The following is a 24,808-nucleotide window of genomic DNA, read 5'->3' on the forward strand; positions in this document are numbered from 1 at the left end:
CAGACAATTCGTATCCGTTGAATTTCGGTGCGAATGGTTAACACTAGTGGTAATACGGCAACGTTGTCGGTCGCACTCGTGGCCAGTCTGATCAATCGCTATGCAGCGACTGACAAGCTTCCGTCCCTTGCGCCCGTCCTGGACGAGCTCCAAGACATTCTGAGCCGACGTTTGAGTGAGCCCTGTTGCAGGTGCTCACTCAAACGTCGGCAACGTCGAATGACCTGGCTGGACACGATGACGATGACGCCATAGATCGGCACTAACCAGCAATAACGACCGTGTGTACGGCTGGTATGACACGAGTCGACGGCAGCAAATCACAACCCTTCGTGAGTGAGTATGCTATGCGTTAGTCAATTGGGAGAGAGGAAAAGAAGGTGGTGATGGACTTCGTCGAGTCTCTGCTGTTATTACGACTACTGGCTAACCAACTGCCGATGAGCGGCAGTAGCAGCCAATACGACGTCGAAAGACCGCCCCCTCGACTAGCCCGTTGCCCTCACCAGCTAATATTAGCGTGCGTCCGTCGCCACCGTCGCAAACACCCTCTAGCTAGTACATTGTAGTTCTAGTCGGCTAGTCGCTGCTGTTGTCTGGCTAGTCCAAGCCTACTAGTATAGTCAAGTGTAGTCTGGTGGGCAGCAGCGGCCGCGGCTGACTACACGGCCATGATAGACCGATGCCAGCGCCTTTTTCTCTCTTAATCGTTGAGCGCGTAACCCGTTCCCGCCCCTCAGCGCCACTGCTGCGCGCTATGTTAACCATTACAGTTAACATGTCTGCCGTTGAAACGATGATGGTTATCGCCACTTCCTTCTCTTCCTTTTCGGCGGCCGCCGTTGGGGTGACGGCTGCTGCCGACTTCGAGAGGAGCGTTGCCTATTTTGCATTGTCATCGCGCGACGCTAAGATCAATGCGTAACAGAAGAGCAACAAGCGAAGTACGAAAACAAGAGAAGGACAGCGCCAAGGACGAGGCAGCAGGCCTAGTTGTTTCCACAGCTCTGCATTATTACAGGCCTGTGCCCACTAAGGCCCTCGTTGTTGTCATTCCTGTTGTCGATAATGTCGCGTCGTTTGGCTTTGGCGATGGTAGCGGTGGCGGCGGCGGCGGCGGCGGCACCTATGCGTTTTCAGCCTCATCATCGTTCCCGCATCCAGCCCCAAGTAGCGACGCTGCCGCCGCTGTGGCTGCTGCTGCCGCCTGAACATGAATGGTCGACGAGACTAAAGGGTTTCGACGGATGTTGCTTGCTGATTGGCCGAGTCGGCGGCGCCGCCGCTGCTGGGGACAGGAGCTAGTTCTAGTTGATAGTTAGCCCTCACCGCTAGCCGATGCACGGGCGACAGCGGCAGCGGGAGCAGCGCCATACTCGATATGTACTTGTGGGCCTGTATGCGAGTTTCGGTACTTAGGTGTGTGTGTGTGTATCGTTTGCTTTTTCTTTTTATGATTTAGCCGTTTCGAGTAAGGGTTAGTGGGTGGTGGTGGGGATGGTCTTGCGCAGCCGCTCTAATGAGTCGTCTGTGTTCGATGTACACACATCTGCCGCTAGTAAATAGTGCGATAGACACAACTTTGCATCTAGCAGTTAGGTGGCTGGTTAGCGCCTGCCTTCCTGTCTATGTGGTTATTGGTCGGATGAAAGTGCGTGGTCGCATGCTTCGGTCTGTCCGGATTGTCGAGGAGGCGCATTGCCGCCGCTGCGAGCCGCCAACCAGTCAGCTCTACCTGACAACTATTTGTGGTAGCGGTAGTAAGTATTACAAATAGTCTCGCTCCTGGTCAGTCGTCAGTAAGTTTGAAAAACCAGCAGAGGGCGGGCGTTCGCCAGGCAGAGATGGAGGGAGATTGGTTAACAGGATTTGCTTCGGACCAATGGATCCCCTTGCAGATGGTGGCGACTGCTGCTGCTGCTGTCGCTGGCTGCCATAGTAACTAGCCGGCCATTGGGAGGGCACCAGTGATTGGTAAGCGTGTCCACTAGACACATATATATGCGATGTGCAAGACATGATAGTTTAGCGGCGCCAGCAGCAGCCATAGGCGGGGTTGCCATGGCAGAGGGGTATCAATTTACGCAGCATTGCAGATGCCATGGCAGTTCGTGGCACACATACAGGGATGATCAGATGAACTTATAAACAGATAGAGCATAGCCATCTGATGATAACAATCATGGATGGATGGATGGATGCGAGCGACGGGCGAGTAAACTGTTGAATCCAGCAGCAGGGGAAGAGTGTTCGAAAACGCCGGCTGCCTGCATCGAGGCTGGGAAAGGACAGACTGATCGACCAAAAAGAAGCTGCGCTGGCAATCGTTTCTGCACCGTTGCAAAGGGGCGGTCTCCGGAGGCAACTAACCAGCCCATCTAGTAAAGGGGAGATGGAAGGGGACTGGTTAGCGATGGCGGATGCTCCTTTGGCAGTTAATTGGCCGACTGGTGAGCTGTTTCCAGTACAACCCTTGACTAGCGTCATTATACCTGACCAACCAGCCGCGACGAAAAAAACGAGTTTAGTGAGTGAGATGACGCCGCATAAAGCATCGGGCTACCGTTACTGCAAGTCGAGATGGGCGGGCAATCAGTTCAGGGGATAGGAATGACTGATATCGACAGTGAACAACTTGGATTTAGCTGAAGGTAATCGGGGAATACTAATATAAAGCAGCTGCTGGCCTCGATGGAAAGAAGGTTCGCTTGCACACGATCACAGGGCAGACAAACGCGTGAAGTGCTAAAGCCGTGTTATAAGAGACCGCCCCTTCGAAAGTGGTGGTATCTGTGCGACGCCAGCGTACGTCGACGACCTGAGCGAGTCGTTGATTGCAGGCGGCATAACTTAACCGAGAGGATTGGAGAAGAATGTAGCAGATGGCTGTAGAAAGAAGCGTGTCGCGTCGACATCGGAAAGAAGACCGGCGTGCATCAGCTATGAAGACGCTCTTGCCCTTAACGTTCCGGGGAGGGAAGACGCTAGCAGTCTAGAAACCAGACTAGAACTAGTCTACCAGTATTATTCTTATATATAAACTGGGCTAGACCAATGGCGGTGGTGCAAGCGTCTGTAATAATTATGAATGGTTAACGGTGGTCGATGGGCGGAGGATGTCGCGTTGGACGCATTACCTTCGCACTACCCTCGCTACTTCTACTACTACTACTGCTGCTACTAGTTCAACCCTTCAATAGCTAACTACAGATAAATGGTAAAGCAAAGTAATGTATGCCTCCTGGGGACAAGCTGCGCGTACATTGCTGTGCATTCTGCCGCTGAAATTCTATAGCTTGACGGCATAAAATAGCGGAGCTGCGCAGATCCGGGTGCTGTTTACCCAGACGCAATTATCAATGAACGGTGTTAACGCAGTGCTCCGAATCTCTAGATCGATTTATCAATATGACGTTGGATTAGAATACAGGATTCATGTAGGCGAAATACTGAGACTCATCATAGAGAAAACAAACGACGACCACGCGCTACGAAAAAGGAAGTAAGATAAACGTACCTAAAAGCTTATTATGAAATTATGCAGCGAGCATCGGTAAACGTTTCAACGCTACTCACTAAATCTTCATTATATATGCGTGTTGTGTCGTTCATGAAACAGATGTCGACTGCATCAGAGATCTAGTCTGTCCGATCTGCGCGTTTCTGTCGCTGTCTAATTATAACCCGTCTGATTATCTATATCGGACTGTAATGCACATAAATTTGCACGCACATGTGCCAATTGTAGGCTTCCATTGCAACGATGATCTGGTAGACAAACAGATAGATGTATATTTAAGTGAAATAATTACTTCGTACAAGCTGCAGCAGGACGAGGTACCGCTGTTGCTGTTGTTGTTGCATTGCGTTTTTTTATTGCGCTCACAAATCTTAAGCAGTGGCTGGAGTTGTGAATGGACCAACTTGCTTCCGTGGTCCCATTCAGCACTTTCTTAATGGTAGAAGATGTTGTGACGGCCGCCGCTATCCGTGTCCTAGTTTCTGTATTGACCTCATATTAGTGTATGTGGATGATGACAAGCTATTTATTACTGAGCAGGGGTGCAACAACGCAGCTCGTATCGACGTTATTTTATCGCACAAATTACCATTTGCTGAAATTCGAGTGTTTTTTAGGTAGCGTTGGTTTATTGTTCCATTCTGTTCTGAGACCGTCGAGCACTAACGAAGCTCATCTATGCACGCGTTAACATCCATCATTCGTCGTGCGCCAACGAGTTCGACATGACGGAAATAGCAGAGATTAGCCCGAAGTGAACAAGGCAAGGTTTATGGAAGTGACTGCTCTTCGTCGTGTGAGGGTTGGACCATCTTCTACTGCCGGCCGCCGCGGAATATCACATACACATCAGCATTTAGAAGGAATCTGATGTCACTCATACCCGAATCAAGCACGTGTGTACAAACGCCGCGGCCTACTCCCGCCAACTAGTAAGGAATCGTTTGAAGAGTGGAATAGTATGTTAGTAAAATTTACTCTATAATAAGTGGCACAGAAGGTGTTGTGGCATATGACCGCTAGAGGTTAGCGGAGGCATAGACATGTCCAATCTACCCGGAGATAATCAAAGAAATGCCAGCTTGTTCATTGGGATAAAATCGCATTGGCGGCCATGACAAAGGTACAAGGTGCATATTTGTCCCTTTCGAGGATGTAGATGCTGCCCGCACTAGAGGTTGCCATTAGCATTCGTTGCTGTCGTGACGGGCGGCGTACGACTAACCGCTTTGCTGAGAGGGAAATCGGTGCGAGAAGACGTGTTTGCTCACGCCGGCCAAGTCCGTTTGCTGTCGGCCTGTTTGTTCCACTCTCGCTCGCTCGGTCACCGCTATGGAAAAGTGAGCCGACGGTACGCGGGTTCATCGACCGAACTGCATTTTGCGAACTGTTTCTGCCAATAGTTATAATGCTATCGCCATTATTGTTGCCGCTGTTGTCGCAGGCAAGGTGGTGCGATGTCTGCAATTACCGTTTGTCGTGGGTCGGCCAATAAGCAAGGGTAGGCCAACTGTACGTGAAGCCTTTGTCGCCTGCGGCTTCCCCGACAATTGTCGACCTTATGCGCGTCACTACAAGGTTATTAGTGCTAACTAAGAAAATGCCTAGACATAGAAATTCACGTTTAATTCCTACCATGAATGTTACGAAGTGCTGGGACGAGATTTGGTCGCATCAGGAAAGCTGAATTACCTCAAAAAGAAAATCATAGAACGGCACAAATAGACAAGCGCTATCTGTTTGCTGTAAGGCACTGTGCTAGAAACAAATCAAGCAAGAGTCCGTTTGAGACTTCGGGCAGTAATTATTAAGTCTTTGTTATCTTCTACAGTTTCTAGAAGTACGTACATCCAACACGTATACAAAGTAATTCTGTCGAAGGTCATTATGTGATTGTTTTGCTTGGCTTCCCATTGATGTCACCACGTAATACGTACATGTGAGTATCTGGTCGTTGAAACTATGGACACGACGAAAAGTAAATCGTGAATATAACTCTGGCACAAAAAGCAGAATTTCCGTGCTTTCAGTATGGTCTCCGAAATATATGCATGCACCTGTGCGTGAACGTATCCCCGAATAAACTGACATTAACAAGAGCAAAAGCCGACGCTGTGTATAGTTTTCTCCAGTCTCTTAGACTGGTCATCCTTTTAGAACAATAGAAGTGCAGGACAAGCAGTCAGACTAAGTCAGAAAAAAGAATATCAAAATATCTAAATATCTGGCTGCCTCTGATCACTTAATATGGGCAAAGTCCCAGATAGAATAATAGTCCTTTATCTTTCTTCCATGACCGTTTGTTTTCTATTTAACCTCACTCGGCCGCCTACTCTTCAGAAATTACGCGAAGTATGATTCTTAAGTCATGATAAAAAGGCGCACCCAAACTACCTCTAAACACGCTGTTCTTCTAAGCATTTCCTTTGTCCTAAAACGAGACAACAACAATCATTTATAGTCTAGGCGTGTCGTGAATACATAGGCTAACATTAGCATCAGGACATATTAACAATGAATAAAACAGACAGGTCTCAAGAAGTTCTACGACGGCTATTTTTATGTCAATAACAGCGTAACCTTTGCCTAGTAGTAGCCTCCTGATCTACTGAGTGAGATGAACAAAAATCACAATACGGCGAAACATATAAACCCAGATATCTGCAGTCGTCATATCGAACTAACGTCAATGCCATGTCTACACGTGGAGATGGTCAGCAGATAAGAAAACAGCGGGGCAAAAATGATTGTCGTAATGCTCGTCGCTTTCGATTGGTCGCTCACAACAGTGGACAAAAGAACTCCAGTTGACTCTCTACCGCTAAAACGCCGACTTCGTAGGGTTGCTCATGACGATGTTGTTTGATTGGCAACTCGTTCGTTCTGTAATCTCTATCGCTAGTGCGAACGGCAGTCCTCGCTCTGGTTGACTGTAGCAGGACGTTGTATATGGGTTGATTTAAATGACGCCGATCCCGTTCTGCTCCGGCCATTACTTATGGCTCTATCGGCCGTCGCTTGCTGTAGCTGGCCTGGAGTCAAAGATAGAGCCCACTGTCTGTAAAATCACGCCGGACTGAGTCAGACTCAAGTCTTGATTGTATGTGGTCGCGAATATCGTCGGAAGGTCGATCAGAGGGAGAAACCAGAGAGATTAACGTTGGAAGCGCGTCAACAGGCTGCCGGCCTGCTGGTCGCCGTTCGGAAACAATAAGTTTGTACAAATAAACCGCTAGCTATTTGATTCGACTATCGAATAGCTATAGGCATAGTTGTCGCACATCGGCCCATGCCGAACGATATAACATACATTTTGTTCCGGGATAGTATAGACAGAGCAGTGGCGACGCACGCAACCGCTTCTGGCAGTTGCGTCCTATCAGCGCGTCTGTCTGTCTGTCTGTCTGCATTGTTCAATGCCTCCAAACCACGTGTGCCAATTCAGCAATAACGGCAGCAACGCTCGATCGTGGCGCTGCCGTTGGTCGTGGTGATGATGGCGGCAAAACTCGATTTGAAAGTCGCGGTAAACGTTCACGACGGCTTAAACTTATCATCCATTCGATCCCGTCTATGTTTGTGTCCTGATCATTTCCGACAATGTTTTGCTGCGTCGCCCGCCGTGGTGGCATCGTGTTCACCAGCTTCATCCTTTTGGACGGACATCAACGTGCGACGGAGGTTAAGGAACACTGGTTATTTTGTCGTAGAGCAGAATTAAGCTCATGGAGAAAGCTGGCGACTGGTGGCCTATTTGTGAAACGACAACGACTCATCAAGATGTCGATTTGAATGATCACAGCGCTGCTATCGGGTACTGGATAGAGGAAAACCATTTGAGCTTTTGTCACTAACAAACAGTTAACATAAATAACTATTATATATGCTATATATGTGTCGTTGTATTGATTGTACTAAGACGTATCAACTGAAGTCGATTGAGTCGGAGACTGTAAGGTTGTCTCTGTGATCATGTGCTTTCGATTCGTCTTCCCTTGTACCTTGAACAGTTTATGTTGCAACAGCTCACAGAAAAAGAAGATATTTAACTCCTTGATTAGTCTAAATCCGAAGTATCTGCCTAATGATGATTATACTTATTTTAGCTTTCGTCTTCTACGTCTATGTAAAGTATTTTCTAAGTGGTAACGCTTGAAAATAACCGATAGTATAAATCTACTATTTATAGGATTCTTGTATCTATTCGAAACATTTGATCGTACCGCCTAATGCAAGCGATATGCAGCATATAGAGCAGATGAACTGTGTTACTTCATGCCCCCGTCGAAAAGCATAAGGGCCCAACCTTTATCAGCAGATTCTGTGCAAACACTTTCTAGAAAATGCACCTTATTTGCTACTGTATGCATCTACGTATGTATACAGTTTAGGTTTTAGTAAGTTTAGGAAGGTACGTAGTTTATGGAGGATCGCCTATGTTTGTCTTCGCGTGTGTGTGGTGCTAACCGAACGTAAAAAACGTCAGTAATCGTGGCATAGTAACTGATTCGCGCCTGACCCTGTGCTACCAGAGACCATGGTCTGCGGCTTGAATTCTGTGGCACTTTGTTCTTCTGAATCAATTTGCTAACAGCGACAACAATGAACACTAGCGACATGAACGGAAAGCTAGAGCCACTGAAAATTGACGCAGCAAATTATCGGTGTCCTCGACGGTCACAGTGAGTGCATGGTGATGGCAGCCGTAGGATCGCTTCCGTTATCATCATCATCATCATCATCACTTTTGTCTCCATGGCCGTGACGTTTACACGAGGAGGGGCCGACCAGCTAATCTCACCAGCCACCCAGCACAGCCACATGGATCGATTGACAATAGACATCGCTTGAGGTACGCTGCTGCTGATGTTACTGCAATTCGTGGGCCCCCATCGGTGTCACCATCGATATTACTACGACAGGTAACAACGCGTATTCCGCGCGGAATTACGCGGAACCACACGGCGACCGAGCGAGCCGAGAGTGACAATAGTCACTATAGCCAGCCAGCCAGCCAGCCAGCCACCCAACGGCGACAATGATGGTCACGCAGCCTCCGCTGCTGTTGCCGCCCGCGCCTAGGAAAGACCTTGGAACTGAACTCTCTTGACCTCAATGGCAGCGGCGGTGCCACTGCCGGCTGCCGTAACTGACAACAACAACAGCTCGGCGATCGCCGGCCAGTGATCCAGCCGTGACATCGCACGTGGCAGCCACTACGAAATAGACCAATAAAAAGCGGCACATTGCCAGTCGAATGAAGACGAGGAACAGGCGGTATATGCTGTGAATACAATGAAATCACTTGAGGAACACTATACAGGAGAGTTCATTAGTGCAGCTTATTAAAGCTTGTTTGACTGTCTGATTTTGATTTACTGGTTGAAAGACAATAGTGGCGCCTCTGCTTGCATAACGACTACAAAAGGGCTAGGTCAGGATCTCATTCGCCTCTTCTAGGGCAAAGCAATGATCAGACAATCTAAAACCACCATTACTACTACAGAGACTAGTAATGGCAGGGGGAAAGGTCCTTCGGGAAATGTCGATTTGCACTTGTTGATTCACCGAGTTACTACCTAGCGTTAGTTGTCCTAGGACGTACACATGTACACGAATTATTATGAACTACATGATGAAGGTGGCAACTGTGCCTATTAGGGCTACTGTTCCGGTTACTGCCGCGCCTCAGTCTCAATAATGTAGCATCCGAGCGAAAGCCAAGGTCGACTGTCAGTGTCGTCAATATATGAGGAACACAATGATAGTCGTTACTGGTGGCAGGATTCAGCGGCCGTGGATCTGTGCCTTTACCTTAACTGAAATGATGGACCATAACGTGTAAAGCAACAACAACGATGCCGTGGAGGCAACGCCGGAATCAGCCAACAGTGCTCCATATTAACGCTGGCAGGCTTCGACCTGATATTGTACTATTCAAAATCGGCGTGGTCTATTTTTGTCTAGGTTACATTCGTTAAGCCTGGATAGGGCCAAAACTGATTTGAGTTCCAGGCTGGGTCAAGTGGAGAGTCAACTGCGGTATAAACTATAAATAAGTTATTTTTAGGACCGGTAGAAAACTTGCCCGAAACGATAGATGACCAATCGTCAATACCTGTCCAAATGCATAGCTGCAATAGAATTTGAATAGCATGGCTCATTACAACGGACCTTTTCAGGCCGAATAATGCCAGCACGAAAGGTCATAGTCAAATCGAGTGTATATATATTAGTTATTGTTTATTGTAAGCAATGATAATAGGGCCGTAAATAAGAGCTAAAGGTGAACGCTTTGAAAGCAGTCAGTTAGTTTGAACTAGATACTGGGGTAGATGAGGTTGATATATTGTGTCACAACTCCAGCCTGATACACTACAGATTGATGCTGCCCACTAGGTTAAAAAGGCTTAAAAGTGTTGTCAGAGGCGTCAGGTCACACAATGTCAAATAAATTATTGTGAGATGAATTAAAATTAAATAATTCGCTTGTAAAACAGGACGTCGCGCGTCATCATCTTGTGATTGACCTGCGCGCAGGCCTGATTTGTCGTCGTTATGAATTTTATATACCCCAAAATGATGTTACAGTTTGCCATTTTGTGTTTCGGCGATCGGCCTCAGCACATCTTCGCAGAGGTGAGCGACTCTCAGCTGCGCAAGAAAGCCAAAGGTCTGTAAGAACATTTAAGGTGAATCTGTCGAAGTCGGTGGTTACAATGAGCGAGCTAATAACATACGTAACCTGACGATGGCTGTAAACATTATGTAGGTAACTGAATTTTAGACTGTAACCCTTTTTTAGGTTTTAGGTTTTAACCTTAAATACGTGTGTTCACTTTAGTTTGAATAAGTCGTCCAATTATCCCCATGTATCGAATAGAACGAACGGTGATAGGTTCACTTAGATGGAAAGTTGCGAAGGTTCACTCCTCAGATTTTCAAAGATAGAAGTTATAGTCATGTAACTAAGTTAAATGATGGACGTTCCTCCAGAAGTTAAATTCGCTGAATAACATGGGCCTATTAAAGTAACGATCTCTAAAGATGAATTTTATATAATTACCTAACATTTATTAATATGTGTAAATTCGTCCTATTTTCGTCACGTGTCTGTTTGTGCCTGACGACGTCCACCGTCACGTTGTCTTCAGGTCCCGTGCTTTCGGTCCAGTTTAACCGTGACCATTCTTCAATAACTGTTTGTTTGTAATTGGCAATACCTATTAATTATATCTCATTAATTGCTATTCAGCATTTTCCAGATACGGGCATTCCTGTAAAGAGCTTGAATAGAGACATTATAACTATTACTGCTGCTATCAAATTTCTAGGATTATTTCGGGAGCAACGATATATCCTTTCGCCCTGTTCCCCACTGCATTTTTTTTTCTCTCTGCCGGGGCGAACGTTCAACGCTGTTTTTATCAATAGAGATGGCGGGGTTGATGTCGATAGCAGAGATTGGCCTGCTCTCTGAAGCCTTTACAGCTCTAGTCTGGCTTAAAGCTATCTTTAATAGGCACAGAATTTCAATTTAGCGTGCGGTTATCAGATCGTATCACCTCATCGACTATGACCATACGTATAAAGTGGAAGTTTGACAGGTGTCTTACTTTCATATGATCAAACACGACACACAATCAACATCGAGAAAGATAAACTTACGATCAGCTAATAGCAATACCGCAGCAGCGTCAGACTGATGGGTAATAAATTTCAAATTTCAAGATATCACCGTTGAAATCGTTGGTGGTTCTGGTAGTATTCTATATTCTGTAATTTTTTTTTTCATTAATTTTGTCTCCTTACTGAAGCATTAAACACCGACGAACACTGAACAGCCTTGCAAACATCTGGACGTAAGTAAATACTCAATGTGATGGTAGTGAAGATTAAAGGACGTTAGCAACATCGACAAGTACTAATGAAGCATATATTGTATAAAACACAATCCAGGCGCTGTTACCAAGATGAAAAATATACGAGTTACAATCAACTACTAAAGCTTGTAATATCTCTCTCTTTTCGTTCGCCCGTGTCCTTGGTATAAACCGAAGCGTCGATTTTTGCTTTACGATTGATGGCCGTTCGACATCGCTGCCACCATGGCCGCACTGCCACCAAATCACTAGCGTAAGGTGCTTAGGACGACACAATTAGCTGGTTTTTCATACTGAACATAAACGATTCGCTCTTTCTGTCCTCTAGCGAAAAATCCCTCTTTTGTGGTAATGGCTTTCACTGTAGGGTGTACGTGACAGAACGTGATGCGAGTGAAATCTTTGAAACGTCAAGCCCCTCAGTGTTTCCTGATCACTGCGGCCTTTTGTGTGCAGATAATTACACGCTTGTATGCCTTTATGAGGTGGCAATTGTCCGTCCGCTTGTCGATCTGTTCGTCCGTGTGGCGATCAGTGTCTCTGTGTGTCTGTCACGCCGTACCCTGTGTTATGCGACATGGCTGCTGTCACCGTTCAATAAAGATGGGACTTTTTACTATGGGGGACCATCGGCTACGCTACCACGCTATGTCGATGCAGTACGTTGCCTGTTGCTGCTACTGTTCTTCTTGATATACGCAAGGGGCGTAAGGGAGAACGATGAAAACGCCGAAGACCGCAGATATTAACGCCGAGCGCAAGCTGATCCAGCGATGCCGGCCTGTGAGTTCCGGCTGGCTTCAATTCAGTTTCAACACGTAAGTCACGGCCTGTGTGCGTGCGTGCGTGTGTATTATCAGCTACTGATCCATGTAGTGATAATGGGCAGCAAAGGACCCTTCGACACTCTTCGAAGGTCTCGTGGCTAGCGCCACCGATGGTTAGCGTCTGGAAGTACTCTGATCAACGGACTGGTAGTCGGCTAGATAGATAAATGCATAGACGGATGGGCCCAATGTGTTTACTGCTGCTGCTTCTGTTGTAGTTTTTGTTGTTGCCGTATGGATGGTTTCTCTACGTTACAACGAGCTGAAGGTAAAATTGGCGAAGAAGGAGAGCAGTAACAACGACATAGATACTGAACAAGGTAGGGTGGATGAAGTGAAAAGATAGCATGTGGCGGAAAAAGCTAGAAAGTAAATAGCTGAGTAAGCAAGTATCAAGCAAACGGGCGAATGCTAATGGCGGAAAGCGACACGAATCGTCGAACGAGACCTACGTTCGTCTCATCGCTAGACCACAACATCCCACACGAGATGTATAGGAGTATGATAGCAGCGACTATGCGTCCAAAACCCATTGCATAGGCAGCAAGCGGCCGGAAAGCTTGTCACACCGTTCCTGGCTCGTTCCGTTGAATCGTCAAAGTACGGCAATTACGTCGCGCAGTGTGGCGGCAACAGCAGCGTCAGCAGAACCTTTCGCCACGAAGAGGACGTCATGGTAACGGTGACGGTGGCAACGAATGCTCTGTTACCAGCCATCGCCAGCCGTTCTGCGGAAGAAGAAAATCCTATTGAAAAGCGGCAGTGAGGAACAGCACGAGAGATAGGGCATTGCAGTTGCCTTTACTGAAATCTATGCCGCTTTATGATCGATAGTGTAATTCGATGGATAGACAGAATTCAGTATTTACTACCCAAATATAACAATATGGTGGAACCAAATTGTCGATGACTGATTTGGCCAAATCTTAACATTGTTGCTAATTGCGTTTTAAGGAAACCGCCGTCGGCTTTTAATACTGATTCTAACTAAGCGTGTATGTTATGTCTGCAATCATGTTGCTCAACATTGCTATCATTATGACCTAGATGTTTTTCAATGGTCTTTGGAGCGTTACTGCCTTTTTTTTGTTAGATTCCTGTTAATGATTCCATCTAATGGTCAATTTAATGATTTAAGTAGGGTAATTCATGCCGGAACAACTACCTCAGCGGGCGTTAGTGCTAGTCCCAAGTGAGGCAAGACTTCCATCTACTGTTATTCATGCCCTATTCAAGCTACCGTACCAGTGTTATTGCTAAGCAACAAACAAATTTTCAACAATGTATTCATAACAATGACGCTCAGCGCAACCATAGTGTTTGATTTGAGCAGCAACATGTGCCTGGTCCTGTAGACAATATTGAAATAAACATATTTACAAATTATTACCACTAATATTAACGTATTACCCATAAAAGTCTTCGTGTGTCTTCAGTGATGATTCGAGTTAATTGTATGTAATCGTAATTAATGAAATCTTTCAGCTTGTCTGTTGTGACCTAGACCTGTTCCATATTAGTTGACAACGCTATTCATTTGTACGACTTATATCCGAGCAGGCGCCTTGTGATACGCGCGTATATCACGGCGCATATTCACGCCATAGCCTCGTGGTTCTACACGAAAATAGTTCTAAAACCGCATCACTGCAATAATTATAAGGCTATGCCAGAATCAGGACATAGGCATGTTTTTAGGTCCTATCAGATATCACCGCCGTTGTCATATTGGCCATGTTCGTTGTCTACCATTTGGCATATCAACATTTACGGTATCAGAGTCGCTACTTAGACGATTTGTTTTATGCGACTTTATATTCAACTGTGTCTGTCGGTAACCGTCGCACTTCTAGGCCATGGGACGATCCTCACTTTTCAAAAAGTTCTGCCCGCGTTAGAAATATGGCTTGATTACAATGGGATCATAAGAGCCAGACGTTGGAAAGCACGCCCGCCACTGGCGTATGTGGCAGTTGTACAGAGCAAGAACGACGCTAGTCGGACAGATGTAGCAATTGTTCGAGAGTGTCGCATACGTATAAGAGTGTGTCACAAACTCTTACTTGCTGATAGTAATACTAATACTAACAATAAGGAAGCCGAATGACGGTCTTGGCGGTGCTAGTTGCCCTGTCGCGGGCTTTTCCATTAGGACATGGTATCGACTAGAAGAACGGTGTGTATTACCTAGCCAACTACATAAATCTTGAATGGCTCAGTTTCTTGATTTGCCTATAGCATCCGATTGCTAATAGGTATCGGTATGACTATGATTCTAAGTAGTAATATTATAGTGTTCCGTTAGGGCATTAAGGCTGACAACAATAAAATGATAAACGTCACTCTCCTTGAGTTGCATCACTAACACTTGGTATCTTCATATTCTTTAATATATATATATATATATATATATATATATATATATATATATATACTGCTTTTATTTACCGTTTAAATTTTATTTATTTTTCATCTCGTCTACTACCTATCTTTTTACTTACCGTACAATTTATACGGTCGACCTCGGCAACAATAGTGGATTTTTGGAATGATTCCATTGTACCATAACACTGCGACTGAAAGATATAACCAACCAAGCAGATGTAGGTCGCTGCTAAAGGCGCTTACTAAAATCGCGCCGTCAGAGTACGCTACCGCAGCTCTACGTGAATGCGCTCTTGCTACAATATTGTTATCTCTATGTTTTCCCCAATGTGTTCTTGTTGACCACAGCGTCGAACAAGTCCGGGCCTGAGAAAACCGACGCCGATCTAGAGACTGCGTGCTCTCATGCATTAGTTCCCATTACGTCGTTTCTTCTTCGCGCGCACCATGAGTAACGCGACGGACCGATGTTCTGTATTAACCACACGACCGTCTCACATAAAACGCAGCTCCCTGCCCGAACTTCTGCAGGACACGCATACCAAAACTAGATCGGCACTCGGGCTACTTCGCATCATGTTTAGAGATATAAATGTACTATTGTAGCCCTGAGTAGCTTACCACCGCGGATGCTATAAAAATGGACAGCCGGCAGATTTGCCGTTGAAACAGAACTTAGTGCTACGGGATTGGTCTCGTTGTGCTGATAGCACGTAAGGCAGAACTCCCGTTGACCCTGATCTACATCTAGTCTATACGATGTTGAAAAGCTTGGCCTGCTTTTGTGGTGTCATAGCTGTGCTTGCTGCAGCGGGGTATCGTTGCTATACGAACGGCAGGTGTGTTTGTTCTCATTCTTGCAATAGAAAGACTCTTAGTGCATACGATATGATTCTCTAATACGGTGAGCAGCGAAGCATAGTGAAAGGACGGCGTAAACCGGGTCAGGCTTGTTTGTCGTAAGTTGTGTTCCGGGGGCCATGTAGGCAGATTCGCCGTCGCATAAGTACGCACATTGTAGGTAGCATGCCGTAGGCACGCTGGCCTAACGGCAACGTGAACAGCGCAGGTTTAGGTTCATGGTAGGTATCTCTTTTGTATTCGGGCAAGCGCGATACGCGGTTAGCGTTTTCGTGGCTAAAAACATTTCGGTGTCAGCGATTATGGGATGACCAGATATCTCTCGTACGGCCCATCCAAACTTTGAGAAGTTTAGAATCACACTGCTAGACAATTATACCTATTACCTACTACTGCGAAATCTACTGTTAATATTATTCTACTAGAAGGGGAGGCAGTAACACAAGCTGGCTTTGAGTTTAATTATTTGCACCTGCGTACCATCTAAACGAAACGTCATTCTTCGAATTGTAACGTAAATTCTTCCCCACCTCTTTCGTTATCAATATTAGCCTGTTGTATATATATATACACACAACGGGGCTAATATTGATAGCTCCCTGTGTATGTATATGGAGCTAAAACACCAAATTGTGCTATATATGAGTTGAACAGCAAAAGAATTCTGCTGCAGGAACAACGTGCCGGCCACAAGCCCACTTTTTCCACGAAAAATTCAGTTTCGCTTTTCCATTGGCTTGCCGTCCGCTGTTCTCTTATCGTGCGTTGCTGGGCGGGGATGGATAGAGGCATAACAACGACAACAACAAGTCGTTTGGTCAACAAACGATAGAGTTCGTTAATCCCTCGTTGCTGGTGCTGCTGTTGGACGCCTCACTTGTTGGATAGCACATACTGGCGTTGCGTTAAAGCGGCGATACACAACGAAGAACAGGCATGAGGCAGTTAGTCGGTCGTACAGATAGGTTTCCAGCGTTTGTCGTGTATCCCTGCAGTGCGTGACCCCCACGCGACGGCGGGCGCTATCTCTTGACCAAGGCCGTTACGGCCAATCGTTGTGCCATGGTAGTGATTACTGATCTGGCAGGAACATGGTGCAGTGTCGACTGACTGTGCGCGAGTGTTGCTAGCTTATCTACGAGTAGGCAACGCGGCGGCGTATGCGTCCGCCATACTGTTGTTAAGCTTGCTACGACTTAACCTAACTGTTCCCAACACAATGCACAGCCAATCGTATAATACTACAAAGAAAAACAGCAGAAACGCACACACAAAGGTCAGCAGCACCAAAACGGATGCAACACTTTTGACGATTTTGTTCGTAATATCCCATTACTGCGTTTTTGTACATAGTTCTCCTACTACGAGCGACGAGAGATAACATTTTAGGGGAACGTGGGTATGGGCCAGCAAGCGAACAATAAACGACGAAGGAACGATCAACCGTCGCAGGCGTCAGAACGGCAAATCTGGGAAGAATGAACATCTTCCTTCAGATGACAGTATCTCTGTGTCGGTGTCTACCCATGGTTTTTGTATACAGAAGTCCAGTCTGTTTCGCGATGCACTATCGATACGCGACGCGTACGCACTCGTCGTGCGTTCAAATACTCCAAAAACGTATCATTAACTCTTTACTGTGTAACACATCTCGTAGATTGAGTATCTGCTATAATTGACGCGACTTTTCGTTATCTTGAATTTATTTTCCCCTCTTCTCTCGAGCATCATCGCGATCGGCTCCGTCATTTAATGCACACCACGTCGTCATAACACTGCCCGTTGACATTAGCACGACCTACATAACTACCATTGGAAGATAAGGATCCACCCCGCGTTCTACAGACGATCTACACTATTGTCTACCAACAGTTGCATTAGCAGGTGCAGTTCTTAGGAATGACATAGTATTAGGTCGCTCGATACCAACCATGCTTACATCCATTCCCTAAATCGATGACCATTATGTAGCAAGCAGCTAGAAATTGTCAGCAGGCATCGAGCAGCAGGCGACGAGTTAAGCGACCTTCTAAAGGGCATCCGCGCCCTCATCAAGTATTGCTAGCCTTGAACTAGATCGACAATCACCGATCACCGGCCATAACAACGACAGCTTGAACAGCTGACTTGGCCGTAATAGCACGGTCCCTACTGGCAGTTTCAATTGGCTACCTTCTTTGAATAAAACAGTTGTTCTCGTAGCGATAGTAGTAACGAAGGCCTAATAATAGTGACATGACTATGGGACAACAAGAGCAGTAACAGCGATTACAATTATCATTGCCCAGTCTCTAGCACTCGCGACGGCAGCAGCATCGGGACTAGCATGAGTCTACGTTCCCTTCTGCAGTGGCCATAGTCAGTGTTGTAGGTCGTTACCGCATTGTCGTGCGCGCTATCATACGCGGTGGTTCAGTGGTGCTGACTTGATAATTAACTTCACGCACGATTAGCTTACGTATAGTGTGTCGTTCGCTCAATGAAGAGAGGGTAACTGCGGCTTTTTTTCTGGTTTGAAGTGAACTGAAAAAGGTCGATGATTACGACGAAGATATCGATATAAACAGGCCAAACCCTTTAAGAATAGCATGGGTGCAGTTGGCCAGTTGCTGTTCAGGACTTAATCGGCCAAACTGACAAGGACGATTTATGGGTTAGCGCTCTACCAACCCGCTGGCATCAAACCCACCGCTTAGCCAGTTTGTTGTTGTCACACGGAGCGACGCCACCATGATGGCACCCTATGAGTGCAAATATCAGCCAGAGTGTTGAGTAATAGAAGCGAATTCGCAAAGCTCGCGCCGGATAAAGGGCCCAAAAAGCGGCATAGGAGAAAACGGGACGACTACCCCCTTCCCGCCTGCCACAAAGAACACCAGCACCCATTCTGGTGAGTTAGTTTGTGTTTGGCAGTGGACCTAGTCGGTCAGAACTGTTGTTTGGCCCAAACAATTTTCGCTGTAACGTCAACGTCAGCGTTAAAGGCGCGTCTCGGAACTACGCGTACATAGACGTAGGCGACCTCACAGTGTCTTGCAGCATAACTGCGACCGCAGTATCGCAGAGGCAGCACCAACAGCCACTTTAACAGTCTACTGTGATTTTCCATACCCCTGTTCGCCCAGCAGTCCATTCGGCCATAAGCGCTTCTGTACGCCTTCAATATGATGGTAAGGGTAGTACTAGCTACAACGACTATTCGACGTCGCCACTGCAGCTATGGGCGCAGCCATCGCTATTACCAATATAATACTACCTGTAATAGTAGCAGTTGAGAGCGCACCGGCAGCGGCAGTGGCGTCGCCGCCGGTGGTTGGCGTGGTTGGTGCAGCAACGGGGGATTTGAAGGCGAAGGCCGTCTCGAGGCCATTCTGCGCTGACGTTGAAGTTAAGTACTTCCTCCGACGTGAGGGTCACGGTAAAACTGCTGCATCAGCCACGAGCGGTGGTAACGGTGGCTAAAGTCCAGACGGCGCAATCGCGCCACAGTTATAGTGTAAAGTAATGTGTCGCTCGGAGAGCAGGGCAGCGAAACAGTTAACCGCAGCTTACCCCCAAGATCTAGCAGCTAGCAGAGAAGCATTCGGACATTGTAAATATTGCTCCCACTGATATAAGGTTTACACATCACACGCACGCGCTGGCACACAGAGGGGCGGAGAATTGAGAATCGATAACAAACAAAACATTGAAACTGTCCAAGAACGTCTCGTGAACGACTGGTCACATGTGTCGAACGTACGACAGAAACATAATGACCAGTGGCTGGTGAGCTTTACTATGGCGATTCCACTCATGACGAGTCACCGTGCTACTAGAAGGTAGTGATAGCAGGATAATCCTGGTATAATAAGGTAGAGTAAAGAAAAATACAGATTACGTGATATAGAAATAGGACATGAACCACCTACCGGACGTCTGTTACTGGTTGCTTGAGTTGTAATCGCAGAGCCCCTGTGCTATTTCAAACATATGAAGGTAACGGCTCTGTCTGAAGATCTGCATGTGACCGTGACGTTGAATCCATACTGGGAAATATCTAATATTTTCAATTTTTTTCGTCCCTAGCCATATTTATGTATTGCGTACTTTTCAACCGATACGTGTATCAGTCAATTTCCTATTAATCAGCATTTTTACGACCCAAAAAGGCCTCACAATATGATCTTCTATAATAAATGACCTTCCTTTAGGGCCACAATTCCACATGCCCTATCCGAGGTACTTTCACGTTTATGTATTTTTGTTTGTCCTTTTCCATCACGGTCTCTCTTGTGCTGAGCGTACTCCGTCATGCCGCGCGGTCCGCTCATCTTTCTCGCACACGTCACCTTTCCTTACCACTCATCCCTGTTTAGTCATTATGCAGATTTTCTTAGCCGAATGAAAAGGGATTCTCGCAGTAGAGTTTTTTTTTCCCTTTCTCAGTGTCATACACATAATAATAAAATAAAAACAATGATGGCTTATCTCTCCGTATTTTCAGAGTCGTCCATTCCTGCGTTTTTTTTCTAGGTTCTAGTACTTTTATATTATATTGAAAAATAGCATAGTAACAGATCAATGTCGACTTATTATGGCCAGCGATAGGAGCTAGTTGCGGTAGATCGAAATACTATCTGCTCGTTATCAGGTGGAAAGTCACCTTAAAATATGCCTCCATATCAGAGACAGCAATTGCGTTTTTAGGATGGTATTTTTTCAATTCATATCTTTTGCCATCCTTCGACCTAGTATAGTCTAGTCTAACTACGATGAAAAAAGTCTGGTCTGAGACAAAGCGATTTTAGCTCGACAACACTAGTATGAGTATACGGTAGGTTGCATCGACTCACCAAATATCCGTTCCATCTTAGTCCAGATCCATCTTTAAGTTCTGATCTTTCGTTGATATCTAATCCCTTTATATATCTAATCCGTTTGTATACGTTGTCACGATTCTTCCAGAAGATTTCCACTAGATGTGCATTAAATTGAAGAGTTAAACCTCAATGGTGTGGAAGATGAATCGGTAGGACGAACTACGTGCGTCGACGACCCGATAACGTGATTGTTAATAATAACAATACTATCGTCACCAATAACCATAAAAATATCGATAAGAAATGTTGGTTACAAACATGACAAGACTTCAATACACCGTCGTATTCGGAACGGCCAAGCTAACGACAGACAGATTAGTCATGGGCGCTATATCGATCGAATCCTCAGTTCCCTCAACTTCCCTGCCACCTTATTTTAACTTCGTATTGGCTGCGGCTGACCCAGGAAAGATAACATTTTATCTAGCCCTTGTTGTTGTTGCTATTCTTCTCGATGGTCCGCGAGCTGGTTTGGCTGATTCTTCTTTCGCAATCTTATTTCCGTCGTCAACCTTCAATTGCAGCAACAGCAGGCGTCACCGGCCAATAGCGCGGCAGGTTAGCAGTGCGTGGCTTAGAGAAATCAACCAGTCGAACGATGAAACACAGAGAACAATCCTTTACTATACACACCCACCCACACATACAGATCGCAGCATCAATCAAGACGATGGCCGCCAACGACAACGATTCCAAAAATAACTAACACTCTTGAATTGTGACGCGGTGGCAGTCAACTGAGGTTGTTGACGCCAACAGGAGTTGTTGTTGTCATCATCATCAGGAGTTGCCCGTTGCGTTTCTCCCGCCAAAGTTCCTGCTGCCAAAAGTAATCATAACGCGCCAATATCTCGTGAGCGCCTGACGTCTTGTCCTGCTGTGCCGTTATCGTGATGATCATTGTTTTAGTAGGCTACTGGGGCAAGGCTAGTGCTCGACGACGCACTCGTTCTGTTTGGTAGGCGCAGATAGTGGAAGAACAAGTCGCAGCAGAAGTCCTTGATCTTGAGAACGACTGTGTGTCAGTTTGTCAACCGCACGTCGATTGGACGGATTTCGTCCCGCAAGCGATTCTTAACCGGCCTTGCACGCGCGTGGCGACTCTCTTCCTCAGCTCGTTGAACGAAAGACACCATCGCGGCGCTGCCATTGACAACAATGACAACTAATATTCACTTATCTGGTGGTAAAAGTGGAACATTTGCTAGCGATGTCGCCGTAAACGGCCCGTACTGCTACCGCGTCAAGCCGAGAATGAGTTCGTTGCTAGCTCTCGTAGTTCGCGCAGAGTCTAGCGGATACGAGAGATGGATTTGGCCAGATCGATGTAGAAAAAACGCCTGGTCACTTCGTATAGCTATCAACTCGTTCCTGTCTTACCGAACGCGGCACACAGGGTGTGGTTGAGCTCGCCTCAGCTCAATCCACAGATGATGTTCGAATTATTCTGCTCTCCTTCCAGTCCTACCGGGAATCTATTCTTCGTATCTAGCTTCGCTGTTGTCGTTTACCTCAAAGTGCCCGTCTCGTTACTTCGACGCCAGTTGTCTAGTTTTTTTTTACAGCTATCGTGCTTCCCATCGGTGTTACTAGCTGAGAGTAAGTAACGTTGTTTGTTACTCGTTCGCTTTCCTCGTTGGCCAAGCAGCCAGACAAGCACGCACCGAACGTCGCAACTCCGGCCGCAGTTGCCACTAGCGCTACGAAACGGCGACGAGGTCTATGGTAGCAACAGCAGTACCAGCGGCCGACTGGATGTATAGCGGTAACGGCCTCTACCGATGGCGTTAACGCGCAGTCTAGAGGAGCGAGTCACTATCACCAGCAACGCTACCCCTACTAGTAGTTGTATCAGTAGTAATAATACTGATGCGTGTGCGAATAGTCAGCGACTGGTCGAGTCCTTCTCGCAGAAAAGTAGTAAGTACTCCGTGAAAGCGCAGCCCCTCTGCTGCCACTGGCGCGGCCGCTGACACGCGTCGACTGGGGCAACTAGGTATAGAGAGCGGGAACACGGAACAGGCGGTCGCAACGTGGCCCCTGCGGGGCCGTCGACGGCGGCTGCATCATTTGTGCAGCCGTTACTTTCATCTTGCTGCCTGGTTGTCTGTCGATCGGTTGGTGGGTCGTTGGGTAAACCGCTGCCGACTAGCAAATTACTACCACAGACTACTTCTACTACTAGCAGTATAATCTAGTCGCACTAGGAATGACGGTGATGCCATGGCTCTAATGCGTTAGTAGAAGAGGGGCGCTTGCTTTGGCCGCAGAGGCTGTCGCGGCCACTAGCAGCAGCAGCAGCAGCAGCTCGACTAGTGTGTCAGTGAGATGACGGGGCTGCGCTCGATGCCAATGGCGACAGCAGCAGCTGCAGTCAAGGCGGCTGACGCGCTGCTTTGATCTGGGCAGGCAACGTAGGCTGGCATGCCATCGGCAGCTACCGGACAACCGAACAGCCCAATCGTGGAATAGAGAATAGTCCTGGTAACGGCAGTGGTTATGTTCGCTTAGAAAGCCAGCCAGCCAGCCTTCCCGACTGTGGCAGAGATAGGGTTGCTGCTGCTACTGTTGTTGTTATGACTGTTGCTCGTCGCTGGTAGCCGTTGCCCCTTGATACTGAATGGAGATGATGCGTGCGTTCTTCCGCCCCCAGTACTTCTTCCCGTAATGGTCGGATTTACGCTTACGTAGTTCCGCCGGTGTCTTCTCCGTGTGTGCAATGGCTACAGGCAACAAACAACCAGCGTCCATATACCTTTTTTTTTGGCAAATATTGGGGAACGGCTGGATAGCTGCGACAGCACGGCAAGCGGTACGCGATAATGCCAGTTAATTATTGCTATTCGTCGGCCTATGGCATTGTCGATGCCACCATCTGAACACGTATGGATGAGGGCAACTTAATAGATTTTGCCCACCACAATTTACTTCTGCTATGGGGTGAACGCGAATTGTTCTGGACGTCCCACGTGGGCTGGCTCGCACGACCTCCCGTCACAGTAAATCGTGTCGTATTGTGATTTAACCCAAAACCACTGCAAAATAACTGTTAGAATAATTCACTGATTTCCCTTTCTAAAAGCCTAGGTTTTATTCCAGATCGTTAACGATTGCCTGCTCTTCCCTTCCAGATTATCTGTCGAGCGGCCGTCTTTACTGTGAAATCGTCATTGTTGCTGCAATCTGTCGTAAGTTTAAAGGAAGTTACAGTGTTAGAAATGACAGATACGGGTAAAAAGCGGATACGGGAGACAACAGAATAAAATGACAGTTTGTTAACGGCCATCCTCGTCCTGTGTCCTACTCTATCCCGGTGCTGAGTTCCCATTGAAAATCCGCATTGGTATGGCAAATCGTGTAGCAGCACGCAGACGGTCCTGTTTATGTGAATGTTTTTGTTTCTGTTATTTCGTGAGGACAACGGTAGATTTGGAGTTATCGGTTTCTCGTTCGTCGTGTACTACCTTCTGTCCTTAGAGCTCATGACACGTGATTGGTTCACATTTGCATTACCGGATAGGTTCCGCGGCACAAAAAGGCAGAATCGAGGACATAGCATTGGGCAATATTTCAAGGTAGTAAACAGTTTGGAAACAGCAGTTCAACGGCTAGCGAAGATATTAGTACCAGAGAGTAAACTGGGTGTTACCCTGAGCAAAGCTGTGACCGATCCTGTACTTGGAGACTGTAATACGATTTGATGAAAACAGTCAGTATAAACACTATTCTAAAACCCGGACAGGCTCGCCATGACTGCACTATTCGATACGTTGAACGCTTTACTATGATTCGACCAAATTCATCGTAGCAATACCGTCAGCATGGACAGTTTGCCATATTAATTTTTACATTTAACAATATCGTTACTATTTTCCACCCCTCGGCCGCTTATCCATGTCGTCGTTCCTTGAAGAACCAACGACAGGCAGAAGAAGGTGGTGGTCGATCGCGCAGTGACACGCGTTTCAGTCCTGCATCGGCGATCCATTTGATGGTCCATCAGGTTACAAGAAAGCCGACTGCTGTCGTGTTCGTGCTGCAGTCTCAAAAGAAACCGCATCAGAGACGTCCGCAGCCAGCACAACCGCCAATATCGAGGAACAGTGCATAGGTAAGGTCCCAGCTAGGATTTGCACACTCACAGGAGAACTGCTCGTCGTATAGCATATGCTGAATACGTAAGATCTCTCGCGCCAACAATTAAAGTTACTTTCACTAACTAAATAATATAGCGCGACAGCAGGCGCGAGAGGCTGTTACTGCTCGTGTGGATGACGGCTATTGTCAGACTCAGCTGACAGACCCGATAGCCACTGACTCTAATCCAATGCTGGCAACGGTAGCACTCATACTATTAGCTACTGATGCTATTCTTCGTACCGTGGTAGCAGAAGAAGCAGTAGCAGCAGCAGAAGTAGAATCGTCACAGTTTCAAGCGGACGTCAACGAGGTTCCGGACATACATTCGAA

General features: G+C 46.6%; 1 protein-coding gene and 1 long non-coding RNA gene across 12 annotated transcripts in view; both read right to left on the reverse strand.

Moving 5' to 3' along the window:
• LOC147757373 (uncharacterized) overlaps positions 1-22,549 on the reverse strand; it is a 54,913-nt gene extending 32,364 nt beyond the window's left edge. Inside the window, exon 1 of the long non-coding RNA XR_015319858.1 lies at positions 20,312-22,549. This is a non-coding gene — a long non-coding RNA (uncharacterized LOC147757373). The remainder of the gene's footprint in view (positions 1-20,311) is intronic.
• Positions 1-24,808, reverse strand: part of LOC111244017 (uncharacterized) — a 179,599-nt gene that overhangs the window by 139,349 nt on the left and 15,442 nt on the right. The window lies entirely within an intron of this gene.

Source organism: Varroa destructor, unplaced genomic scaffold (assembly GCF_002443255.2).
Source record: "Varroa destructor unplaced genomic scaffold, Vdes_3.0 BEIS01000002.1, whole genome shotgun sequence".
In the NCBI taxonomy this organism is placed as follows: Eukaryota; Metazoa; Arthropoda; class Arachnida; order Mesostigmata; family Varroidae; genus Varroa; species Varroa destructor.